This window comes from Chionomys nivalis, chromosome 5, assembly GCF_950005125.1.
Source record: "Chionomys nivalis chromosome 5, mChiNiv1.1, whole genome shotgun sequence".
In the NCBI taxonomy this organism is placed as follows: Eukaryota; Metazoa; Chordata; class Mammalia; order Rodentia; family Cricetidae; genus Chionomys; species Chionomys nivalis.
The window spans coordinates 63,742,147-63,755,525 of NC_080090.1; the positions used below are offsets into that span (position 1 = coordinate 63,742,147).

The following is a 13,379-nucleotide window of genomic DNA, read 5'->3' on the forward strand; positions in this document are numbered from 1 at the left end:
GTTTGTGGGTATCTGTTTCTGTAAGAACCTTTCAGAGCTTTACAAGTTGCTATAGCCTGCAAGCGAGTGCTTCATTAATCTTGTAATCATGATGTGGCAACTCTTTAATAGCATCGGGTGTAATGTCTTACTAAATTTCTTAATTCTATAGAGACATATAGGTACATATGTTTTACTTTTTATGAATAAAAAATAAAAGCGTGTTTCTTTCACTCTTCTTTTTTTTAAAACAAAGCAGAAACCAATATAACTTAACTTGTATTAGTAGTTGTGCTGGGTTGTTTGTTTTGTTTTTCAACTTAACATATCTGGGAAGAGGGAATCTTAATTTAGAAAATGCCTCCTTAAGATTGACTTTTAGGCAGGTTGGTGGAGTATTGTCTTGATTATTGATTGATGTTGGGAGCCCAACCCATTATGGGTGGTGTCATGTCTGGGTTGGTGGTCCTAGGGTGTATAAGAAAACAAATTGAGATAGCCAGTAAACAGCACCCCTCCATGAACTCTGCATCAGCTCCTGCCTCAGGCTCCTGTCCTTATTTCCCTCTGTGATGGACTATGATACAGCTCTTTACTATCCAAGTTTCTTTTGGTTATGGTGTTTTATCATAGCAATAGACACCTTAACACAGTACTTCTGAAGGACATCATCATACTTTAAGGTCTATTATACAGCAGTTCACTGTGATAACAGTGATCCTGAATTATTAAGAAAAAAAATGAGATATTTTTTCATTTTACTATTTTTTCAAGGTGTAGCTGAGTATATTATATATCAATTAATTATACTTAAAACTGTACATAGAATTCATTGATGGAGATTACTGTATTGAGTTCCAATTTAAGATTTTTACATTGTCTATCTGAAATGAAATGGTACTTTCCTTTTCTTAAAGTCCCCAAATGAGAATAGCTCTCTATATTATGGTAACAATGAAAAATATCTTTAAATTATGTGTGAAATTTGTGTTCATACTTTTTAAAGTTTAATTAATTAGAACTTTAATTTTGCTTATTTGAATAATAAATCACAACTGATTTGTGTTATCTTAATAAAACTAACCATTTGTAAATAGAAGTTTCAAAACTATGAAAGAGAAGTGGTTAAGACCAAGTACTACTTAGAAACCATGTATTCGTTTGATAAACATAGAAATAATGAGGGAAAGAAGACTCCTTAACTTTACAATTACAGTCACAAAGCCACTTATTTCTAGGAGAATTAACCACTCAAAAGCCCTCACCTAGACATTTTTCTAAAATTAACCATCAGAACAGAACTCAGTTTTTTATCAGCTCCCCTAAAGAAAAAGACAAATAGCTAATATGTTCTAGTAGCCTTGGACCCGTCATACTCCAGAGTAATGCAGTATATAGAAGTTGACACTGGTATTCTGATAATAATCGCAGATCGTTAAAAATATGAAATTATATTTGTTTTCTTATTTTTTTAAAGTATAACTGGGTGTATTATATATCATTAGAGAATACTTTACATCTTGAAAAGAGGTGATCTTTATAAAAACTTATTGTCAAGAAAGGTCTGTTTCATGCTACATAAATAACACATTTTTATTTATTGTTTGACAAAATTATCATGTATATAATGTATTTTGATTATGTTCACTCCTCATTTTCCTCTTTTAGTTTGCCATCTCTGTCTCTCATTTAACAGTAAATTCCTATTCTGATTATCTTTGTAACTACCCCAGTTGCTCCATACAGTACCTTATACATAGCAAACATCTGATCAATAGTTGTTTAGTGGATAAGAGACATATCAATTATACAAGGATACAAATAAAATGAGTTTTTCCTCACATGCAGTCTCTTGGTAAGACTGATGTCTCTAGTAAATTAAAGTAATAAACTTTTGCTATAAGTAAACATTTCATAAAAGATTATTTAAAATTAGTGTGCCTGTGTAAAATAGGGTTTTTTTCTTAATTAAGAGAATTTTTAATTAACATTTGGGATATATGTCTAAAGTACGTTCTGTATATATTTATATTTGAAAACTGAAACTAGTTAGAATTTTTATTTAGTAATTTGTTTCTTGAAATAAATTTCTCTTGAGTCCTTTAGATAATGCATATGTATAAGCTCGCAATGTTTTTGGTAGTTGTGAGTTTTTTCCGATTCTTCAAATTATAATCATTTGAATAGCTTTTGTTTCTTGAAAAAGATCATTTTTTTGTTTTTTTTTCTAGGATATATTTTTGCCTTGGCATATTTGTGCTTTTCTCTATATAAAACATCTGTTTTATATTCCTCAAATGATATTTAAGTGATTTTATGGCAGAAATGAGGAACAACTGACTAAAATAAGTTATCTTTACTTAAATTTAATTCAGAAAGGAAAACAAACATGTCTTAAAGCTGTAAATAGTTGTTTCATATATAGTAGAAATTATGTTTTTAAAACAGGCTTCTTTATATCCTATCATAAAGTGACTAATGATATTTAGGATTTGTGTGTGACTTCTGCTTAGATGATACCATCCAATTGGCCTTGACTAGAGAGAGCTGCTTGTTTTCTGGGCCATGCATTCGTTCAGCTTAGTGTTCTCATTTCCATAGCACAATGATCTGAGTTGGCCTTGTCTATAACACAATGCAGTCACAGCTGCACCATTCGTACTAGCTTTGAGCTTAGCTCTGAAAGAATCCAGACACTAAAAATTATGCCAAGACACCCAGAAAGCATAGTTGAACTAAGGCAGTAGCCAGATATTTCTGTATAACCTTCCTTATCCTCTTGTTACTGTGACACTTGACAGTTCTAGTCAAACAAATATGTTAACATAAGAGATATTTAATCAAATGATCATACCTTGTATGGTTAAATAAATACTCTGGAAAATAAAGTGAAGATTTTATTAAATCCTGTATAAAAAGATATTGGGGCTGGAGAGATGGCCAGCAGTTGAGCTCTTCCAGAGAACCCAGGCTCAGGTCCCAGCACCCACATTGAGGCTTACAGCCAACCTCTGTAAGTCTAGTTCCAGGGTATTTGATGCCCTCATCTGGCCTGTGCATATATGTGTTCCACAAACATATATGCAGACAAAACACTCATACACATAAAATAAATAAATCTTAAAAGTTTTTTAAACACCAGATAGATGGTAACCCCTTTCTTAGGTATCATGCTGTCAGGATCAGTTAGTATTGGTTTCTGTTGTACCTGATGTCTTCTATATGGTCTATATAAGTACTTTTCCAAATTAAACAGTTTCTTGCACACTTAAGAAAAACTGGGAAATGTTCATTGTTCAAACCAGTGGTTTTCAATTCTAACCATAAAATTTACCTTTCATAAAAAAAGACTGACACTTATAAAAAGTACGTCAGTGGAGTTTTTGTTGTTGTTGGTGGTGGTGGGTTTGTTTGTTTTTATTTTGTTTTTACTTTTTGAAAGATTCCAAATGCTTCTACAATGCACCCTAGAATTGAGGATCGTTTGCTTTCATGATTGGTAAAATAATGAGGAACACATTTGTGCCAACCTTACCCACAAACATCGGTGCTTTCTTTTGTATCTTCAAGTCTGACATGCAAAACTAATCAGCAGCACTTCCTCCGTGGCCTGCTGTTACTCATATGGAAATTGCTTGACAGTGCATTAATTACTTATATATGTGTTTGTCGTGGTCATTTTAGACTACCAGTCTGACAAACTATTTACTGTGACATTGGCCAGCATAAGAGTCTCCCTTAGGAGTAAAATAATGACGTTGATTTTATTGCTTATAAGCTGAAAAACTTCAAAACTGAAAAATTTTAAATTTTATATCCACTTTGCTCTTATATTCCAGGAAGACAATTATAGCCATTTCTCCTGGTGCTTACAGACTCATATCCATCTTTTCTCTTTCTTTTCATTGGCCATCCATACAGAGTTAAATCTGTAATAGAATCACCCTACAATAATACATCTTTTAATAAAGAGTATATTTGTGTTCCTATGTACATGAATATATAATATAAGCATATATAAATGCATTATTGCTTTACCATTATAATTTACCAGAGGTAATTATAACATGTTAAACAGATATCAGAAAATAATTTTGTGGTACAACATTACAAGTGCCAGCTACTCCTTTAAGTCAGTTTGAGAGCAGAATAGATATAATTCAATGGTACATAGCCTAGAAAATCTGAAATTTAGCATCTTGGTGTGCAGGACAAAAGAATAAAGTTAGATGTAATTCTTTGAAGAATAGTATTTAAGAATAGAGATTGGTAGATACCTGGAGAAGGGAACAGACTTGGCAGAAATTGTTGTCAAGAGTCTAACTTGAAAGAATGAAAGAATGATATAAAAGAAATACTCCTCAATCTATGGTAATCCTTAGAAATAGACTTGTAGCAGAATTAAGTACTAAAGAGTCCAGTTTATCCCACCCAGGAGAAAAGGCTTGCTCAAGAGAATAATGCAGACACCCATATATAGCACACTCTTTAGATAATATCCCCCTTATCCCAAGAAAAGATATTCTCCTTGCCTTCAATGGGGGAGACAGGTACAACTTTCACTTTATAATTAAAGGTAAATGATTCAAACTCACGCCCATTTAAGGATGGCATTTGCCACCAAGCATACTAAATAAGTACAACGGACACCAGATGTTTCCCTCCAATATAGGAGTTCAGAAGCTAGTGATGTGGAAAGAAAATGTTTCCAGTGTTATGTTTTTGCTAGGTGTTTTGTTAATTGTGCAAAGAGTGTTTTTGCCCCTTTGCAAAGATACAAGCACTGCTGCTAGAGAATACCCTGAGATATCTGCTAGCATAGAGCTCTTTAATTCTACAGCCAATCTACTTCCATTCTTCTGAATTGTTTGTTTTCTATATTTTGTATTAAGCATCTACTAATTTTAAAGGAATTTCATTCTAAGATCTTAAAATATCATAGTAGTTTCCATTAGACTTTTGGATAGCTAGTTAAAAATCAAACAAAATTCCTTAATGAGGGTTTTCTAGAGAAGGTAAGCAGTGGTGCTTTTGTACCTGAGAAGAAAGTCACTCAGTTTCAGCTCTTAGGGAAGCTCACATCAAAATGATGCATTACTGCTTGTAGGATAGGTATAATCAAAACAGGGAGACAGTAGTAAGTATTATTGAAGATGTGTAAAAGCTGAAACTCTTATGTATTGCTGATGGGAATGTAAGTGATACAGCCATTAAAAAATAGTTTGATAGTTCTTCCAAAGGTAAATTTTGAGTTTCCATTTGGTCTAACAATTCTGCTTCTGTGGATATAACCAGTGGAAAACCTGTCTTTACAAAATGCATAAAAATGTTTATAACATCATTATTTATAATAGTTATAAGTAGCCACAGCCTAACTATTCCCTGAAGAACAGATATAAAAACTATGCAATCCATATAATAACACATTATTACTCATAAGAAGAAATCAAATAATGATATATGCTACCATATTGGTAAATCTCCCCCCAAAAGGCTACAGAAGCCAAAACAGAAATCCATATGTTTTATGTTTTATTACTTTGTGTATGAAAAGAATCATAGAAGTGAAGGAGTTCTAGAACTAGACTGTGGTGATGGTTTATAAAGCTTGCTCTCTTTTTAGCTTTTGAGACCTCTCAAGTTTTAGGATTACAGGCATGAGCTACTACTACACCCACTTGACCTTTTTGAATACACACACACAAAAAAACTTGACTTATATACTTTAAAAAGAGTAATTTTATGGCATATGAATTATAATAATAAAGGAGTTGTAAAATTAAATATAGTCCTATGAGACAGAGTAAAGATATAAAGTCTTATTAATATTTGTAATGTGGTTATAAATTGAAAGAATAATATTCTTAATATACTAGATTAAATAAAGTTTATTTATTTAAATAAAATATATATTTATATATACTTAAGGGAAAAGGCAAAGAAAATATATTGAAGTACATTGTTATATATTAGTTGTTTATTGTCTACAAAATTCTTAAATAGTTGCTATTGATTCTTTGAATAATACATTTTATGCAAACTATCATAATTTTTCCTTCTGTAGGGAAAATAGTGCCATATTATTTTTTTGGATGTGGGAATAGGAATCATAACATGATTTTAAAGCTAAATAAAGCAGGGACTGTAAAGATGGCTTAGCTCTTAGTGCTGTTATAGAGGATTCAAGTTCAGTTCTTAGCACTGACACGGTGGCTTATAGATACAGTTCCACAGGAGCCAGTGCTGTCTTCTGGCCTCACAGACTCCTATACATACATGGTCCATATGTAATCATGCAGGTTCACATACAGTAGAATAAATAAATAGTAGATTGTGGTAATATTTTATATGTAGATTATTTTTTAAAGTTTTACCTATTTTCAGCATATCTTTGTCTTAAGAATTATGTATATCTTATAGAATAAGTCATCAGGTCTTCTCTGCATTCTTTCACGTCCATTCATCTCTTTTCAGCCTGACTGTCATTAACTGCCATCAATTATCATTGTTTCTTATTCCTTCCTTGAACTGGTATTACGGTCAGCTTCATGAAGAGGAAACCAGTTCAATATCTAAGTGCTGCACTCAGAAAGCCCATGCCTAGAGTTGATTGCTTTGTGATTGCAGCATTGAAACCCTCTATCCCCTTTTTTGCATGTGTGTACTGTGTTCTTGTATATGAGCGTGGGGGTGATACATGTGCGTATATGTGCATTTTCATGCAAAGGTCAGAGGACACGAGGTATCTTTCTCAGTGGTTCTCCATCTTAGCTTATTTTTTCTGTCATTTTCACATGTGTTTATGTGGTGTATGACATGTATGTAGACAAGCGAATGTGCCGTGTATATATTATGTGATCATGCATGTAGAGGCCCAAGATTAATATTGCAAATCTTCCTATCACTCTTCCATTTTATTCTTTTAAGTAGGGTCTCTCAGTCAAACCCAGAGCTGACTGATAGAGCTAGTTCCTGTTAGACAGCTAGATCCAGGGAAACCATCTTCTGAGACTGAAATTATGGAATGGGTATTATGTCCACCTGGCATTTATGTGATTTTGGGGATCTGATCTCCTTCCTGTCCTCTTGCTTGAGTGACAAGTGTTTTAACCATTGAGCCATCTTCCCACACCACCTAATCTTTATTTTTTATTACATTTTTAAAGTGTGTGTGTTTATATACATTTGCTTACAATGTTATGGCACTTGTATGGAGGTCAGAAAATAACTTTTGGGAATCGGTCCTCTCCTCAACCCAGGCATCAAACTCATGTTTTATACAGTGTCATTCTTTTCCTGCATTTTGAACTGTTGCCCCTGCTTTTATACTGAGATTCACTAATTGTCCTGCCAGTGTACAGTCCGTCCTGTGTAGTGCAGTAGATTGTTAGCTCACCCCTCTCTAACCTCCAGGTCCTTCTCATCACTTTGGCCTTCACACTGCTGCCAGAGCACTGTCTTTACAGGATGCTTGCTTAATTTAAACCTGATTGTTACTTCTTGTGTCATCAGATGTGGCAGCAAGCACCTTTACCCACTGAGGCATCTCACCAACCCATACTTTATCTTTTGAAATATGGTCTCTCATTGACCTGAAGCTTGTTGATTCAGACAGGGTTGCTAGCCAGCAAGACCCAGTGATCCTCCTGTCCATACCTTTGTAGTGTTGAGATTATGGACATTTGTGGACAAACCTGGCTTTTTGTATAGTTACTAGGAATCAAGCTCATGACAAGCACTTTGTCAACTGAGCCATCTCCCCAACCCTATAATCTTGAAATTTTTGATTATTACTTGACTCACTTTTGAAGACCTTCAAATAGCTCAAGTCGTGACCAAATGACCAAATCGTATGCATTTTAGTTGGCTTGCACAGTGCAGAAATAAAATGATGGATGTTTTGAGTCTTCATCTTACTCTTTTGCTATCAAATGTTCCTCAGCCATACTTATGAGTATTAGATTTTATTACGTAAACATTAAAGTACACACTCAACTATATTTTATTCATTTTATCTAGTCAACACAATTTAGGAGCCTCTTTTTCTAGAAGCCTTTCTAGAGTCTTTCTTATTCACCCTATGATTTCAACATCAGACTGCTTTTTTTTTTAAGGGATTTTTAAATTTGTTTTGTACTACTGGGGATTGAACCCAAGTTCTCACAAATACTAGGGGAGCACACCACCACTAAGCTATGCTCCACCCCATTCACTCCCACTCCAGACTGTTCTTTTTCCCAGTATGTTTCCAAAAGCTCACTTAACTGGATGGTATGCATTATTGTCCAAGTTATGCAAATTACAAGGGCATTGTTACTTTTTTATGCTGTAGTAGCCTCATCATTATCTGGTAGTTCTGAATTAATCAGCATTGTGTACCTTTGGTTTTTCAAGATTCTTCAGTTGATCTGCTAAATGAAACAATTAAGAAGGGTGAAATATATTAAATAGGAAAAAAAAGTTCTTTCTGTGGAAGTCCTCTGAACATAATGACAGAAAGGGATTATTTTTCCTATGAGTTTGCCCTTCATTCACAGTATAGTTGGCTGTGTGGGAAGGTAGTGCTGTTCAGCTCTTTAAAAATCAGACAAGGAAAAAACAATAGTAACAACAGATCTGAAGATCAAACCCTGATGATCTGTCCTGTTTACCTACATTTTATGCAGTCAGTGGGATCACTCTTACTCAGAAGCACTTTTCCAATAAAGTTAGGTGGTTGCAGTTGAAAAAAAAAGCTCAGAACTCTTGTTAACATATGATCTAAGAGACTAGGGTCATTCTGCCTGATTCTGACAGGTTACCAATACAAGTATTAAATGTTGGCATTCAAGGCTTTGTTTATAGATTAGACGACAAAAGAATGATAACTGTATTTTGTTTTATCTTTTTTTTATTTATTTATTAAAGATTTCTGCCTCCTCCCTGCCACCACCTCCCATTTACCTCTCCCTCCCTAATCAAGTCCCCCTCCCTCGTCAGCCCTAAGAGCAATCAGGGTTCCCTGCCCTGTGGAAAGTCCAAGGACCACCCACCTCCATCCTGGTCTAGTAAGGTGAGCATCCAAACTGCCTAGGCTCCCACAAAGCCAGTACGTGCAGTAGGATCAAAAACCCATTGCCATTGTTCTTGAGTTCTCAGTAGTCCTCATTGTCCGCTATGTTCAGCAAGTCCGGTTTTATCCCATGCTTTTTCAGACCCAGGCCAGCTGGCCTTGGTGAGTTCCCGATAGAACACCCCCATTGTTTCAGTGTGTGGGTGCACCCCTCGCGGTCCTGAGTTTCTTGCTCGTGCTCTCTCTCCTTCTGCTCCTGATTTGGACCTTGAGATTTCAGTCCGGTGCTCCAATGTGGGTCTCTGTCTCTGTCTCCTTTCATCACCTGATGAAGTTTAATATTCAGGAGGATGCCTATATGTTTTTCTTTGGGTTCATCTTCTTATTTAGCTTCTCTAGGATCACGAATTATAGGCTCAATGTCCTTTATTTATGGCTAGAAACCAAATATGAGTGAGTACATCCCATGTTCCTCTTTTTGGGTCTGGCTTACCTCACTCAGGATAGTGTTTTCTATTTCCATCCATTTGCATGCAAAATTCAAGAAGTCATTGTTTTTTACTGCTGAGTAGTACTCCAATATGTATATATTCCATACTTTCTTCATCCATTCTTCCATTGAAGGGCATATAGGTTGTTTCCAGGTTCTGGCTATTACAAACAATGCTGCTATGAACATAGTTGAGCATATACTTTTGTTGTATGATAAGGCATCTCTTGGGTATATTCCGAAGAGTGGTATTGCTGGGTCCAGAGGTAGGTTGATCCTGAATTTCCTGAGAAACCGCCACACTGCTTTCCAAAGTGGTTGCACAAGTTTGCATTCCCACCAGCAATGGATGAGTGTACCCCTTTCTCCACAACCTCTCCAGCAAAGGCTATCATTGTTGTTTATTTTAGCCATTCTGACAGGTGTAAGATGGTATCTTAAAGTTGTCTTGATTTACATTTCCCTGATCGCTAAGGAAGTTGAGCATGACCTTAAGTGTCTTTTGGTCATTTGAACTTCTTCTGTTGAGAATTCTCTGTTCATCTCAGTGCCCCATTTTATAATTGGGTTGATTAGCCTTTTACGGTCTAGTTTCTTGAGTTCTTTATATATTTTGGAGATCAGACCTTTGTCAGTTGCGGGGTTGGTGAAGATCTTCTCCCAGTCAGTGGGTTCCCTTTTTGTCTTAGTGACAGTGCCCTTTGCTTTACAGAAGCTTCTCAGTCTCAGGAGGTCCCATTTATTCAATGATGCCCTTAATGTCTGTGCTGCTGGGGTTATACATAGGAAGTGGTCTCCTGTGCCCATGTGTTGTAGAGTACTTCCCACTTTCTCTTCTATCAGGTTCAGTGTGTTCGGACTGATATTGAGGTCTTTAATCCATTTGGACTTGAGTTTTGAACAGTGATAGGTATGGATCTATTTTCATTCTTCTACAGGCTGACATCCAGTTTTGCCAGCACAATTTGTTGAAGATGCTCTCTTTTTTCCATTGTATACTTTTAGCTCCTTTATCGAAAATCAGGTGTTCGTAGGTTTGTGGGTTAAAGTCCGGGTCTTCTATTCGATTCCATTGGTCGACTTCTCTGTTTTTATGCCAATTTCAAGCTGTTTTCAATACTGTAGCTCTGTAATAGAGTTTGAAGTCAGGGATGGTAATGCCTCCAGACGATCCTTTATTGTATAAGATTGTTTTGGCTATCCTGGGTTTTTTGTTTTTCCATATAAAGTTGATTATTGTCTTCTCCAGATCTGTGAAGAATTTTGATGGGATTTTGATGGGGATTGCATTGAATCTATAGATTGCTTTTGGTAGAATTGCCATTTTTACTATGTTGATCCTCCCAATCCAAGAGCAAGGGAGATCCTTCCATTTTCTGGTGTCCTCTTCAATTTCTTTCTTCAAGGACTTAAAATTCTTGTCAAATAGATCTTTCACTTCCCCAAGATATTTTATGCTATTTGTGGCTATCGTGAGAGGTGATGCTTCTCTGATTTCCCTCTCTGCTTCCTTATCCTTTGTGTATAGGAAGGCAACTGATTTTTTGGAGTTGATCTTGTATCCTGCCACATTACTATAGGTGTTTATCAGCTGTAGTTCTTTGGTAGAGTTTTTGGGGTCGCTTATGTATACTATCATATCATCTGCAAATAACGAAAGCTTAACTTCTTCCTTTCCAATACGAATCCCCTTGATCCCCTTATGTTGTCTTATTGCTATTGCTAGAACTTCAAGCACTATATTGAAGAGGTATGGAGAGAGTGGACATCCTTGTCGTGTTCCTGATTTAAGTGGGATGGCTTTGAGTTTTTCTCCGTTTAATTTAATGTTAGCTGTCGGCTTTCTGTAAATAGCTTTTATTATATTTAGGTATAATCCTTGTATCCCTAATCTCTCCAAGACCTTTATCATAAAGGGGTGTTGAATTTTGTTGAATGCCTTTTCAGCATCTAATGAAATGATCATATGGTTTTTTTCTTTCAGTTTATTTATATGGTGGATTACATTGATAGATTTGCATATGTTGAACCAGCCCTGCATCTCTGGGATGAAGCCTACTTGATCATAATGGATAATTTTTCTGATGTGTTCTTGGATTCGGCTTGCCAGTATTTTATTGAGAATTTTTGCGTCAATGTTCATGAATGATATAGGCCTGTAATTCTCTTTCTTGGTTGGGTCTTTGTGTGGTTTTGGTATCAGAGTAACTGTAGCTTCATAAAAGGAATTTGGCAATGACTCTTCTGTTTCTATATTGTGAAATACAATAAGGAGTATAGGTATTAGCTCTTCTTGGAAGTTCTGGTAGAATTCTGCATTGAAACCATCTGGTCCTGGGCTTTTTTTGGAAGGGAGATTTTTGGTAACCGTTTCTAATTCTTCGCGACTAACTGGTCTATTTAGATCGTTCACCTGGTCTTGGTTTAGCTTTGGTATATGGTACTTACCTAAAAATATGTCCATTTCTTTTGCATTTTCCAGTTTTGTGGCATACAGGCTTTTGTAGTAAGTTCTAATGATTCTCTGAATTTCCTCTGTGTCTGTGGTTATGTCCCCCTTTTCATATCTGATCTTATTTATTTGCGTGTTCTCTCTCTGTCGTTTAATTAATTTGGATAGGGGTTTGTCGATCTTGTTGATTTTCTCCAAGAACCAACTTTTTGTTTCATTGATTCTTTGGACTGTTTTCTGAGTTTCTATTTTGTTGATTTCTGCCCTCAGTTTGATTATTTCCAGTCTTCTACTCCTACTGGGCGCGTCCGCTTCTTTTTTTTTTTTTTATAGAGCTTTCAGGTGTGCTGTTAAGTCCCCAATGTATGCTTTCTCCGTGACCCAGGTGTGGTTCAGTAGTTGACTGTTCAGTTTCCATGAGTTTGTCGGCTTTCTGGGAGTAGCATTGTTGTTGCCTTCTAACTTTAATCCGTGGTGATCTGATAAGACACAGGTGGACACTGATATTTTTTTGTATCTGTGGAGGTTTCCTTTGTTTCCGAGTATGTGGTCAATTTTCGAGAAGGTTCCATGAGCTGCAGAGAAGAAGGTATATTCTTTCCTATTAGGGTGGAGTGTTCTATAGATGTCTGTTAAGTCCATTTGCTTCATTACCTCCAACAATTCTCTTAATTCTCTATTAGGTTTCTGTCTGATTGACCTGTCCATTGGTGAGAGAGGTGTGTTGAAGTCTCCTACTACTAGTGTGTGTGGTTTGATGTCTGCCTTAAGTTCTAGTAATATTTCTTTTACATAAGTGGGTGCTTTTATATTAGGGGCATAGATATTCAGGATTGAGACTTCATCCTGATGAATTGTTCCTGTTGTGAGTATAAAGTGTCCATCTCGATCTCTTCTGATTGATTTTAGTTTGAAGTCAGTTTTGTCAGAAATTAGTATGACCACACCTGCTTTTTTCTTAGAACCATTTGCTTGAAAAACCTTTTCCCATCCCTTTACTCTAAGTAGATGCCTATCTTTGTGGTTGAGATGTGTTTCTTGCAAACAACAGAATGTTGGATCCTGTTTTCGTATCCAATCTTTTAGTCTGTGCCTTTTTATAGGTGAATTGAGACCATTAATATTAAGTGATATTAATGACCAGTGGTTGTTTACTCCGGTTATTCCTATTGTTTTTGGTAGTAGAGTTTGTATGTCTCCCTTCTTTGAGTTGTTCTGGTGAAGGGTCGCTAGATGCCTGTGTTATTGTAGGCAGTGTTAGCTATATTGGATTCCTTGGGTTGTGATTTTCCTTCTATTACTTTCTGTAGGGCTGGATTTGTGACTACGTATTGTTTAAATTTGTTCTTATCCTGGAATGTCTTGTTTTCTCCATTGATAGTGAACGATAGCTTGGCTGGGTATAG

The 13,379-nt window shown here is 35.7% G+C and overlaps 1 protein-coding gene across 6 annotated transcripts in view; it reads left to right on the plus strand.

The window, feature by feature from the left end:
- Positions 1–13,379, plus strand: part of Rasal2 (RAS protein activator like 2) — a 302,622-nt gene that overhangs the window by 198,054 nt on the left and 91,189 nt on the right. The window lies entirely within an intron of this gene.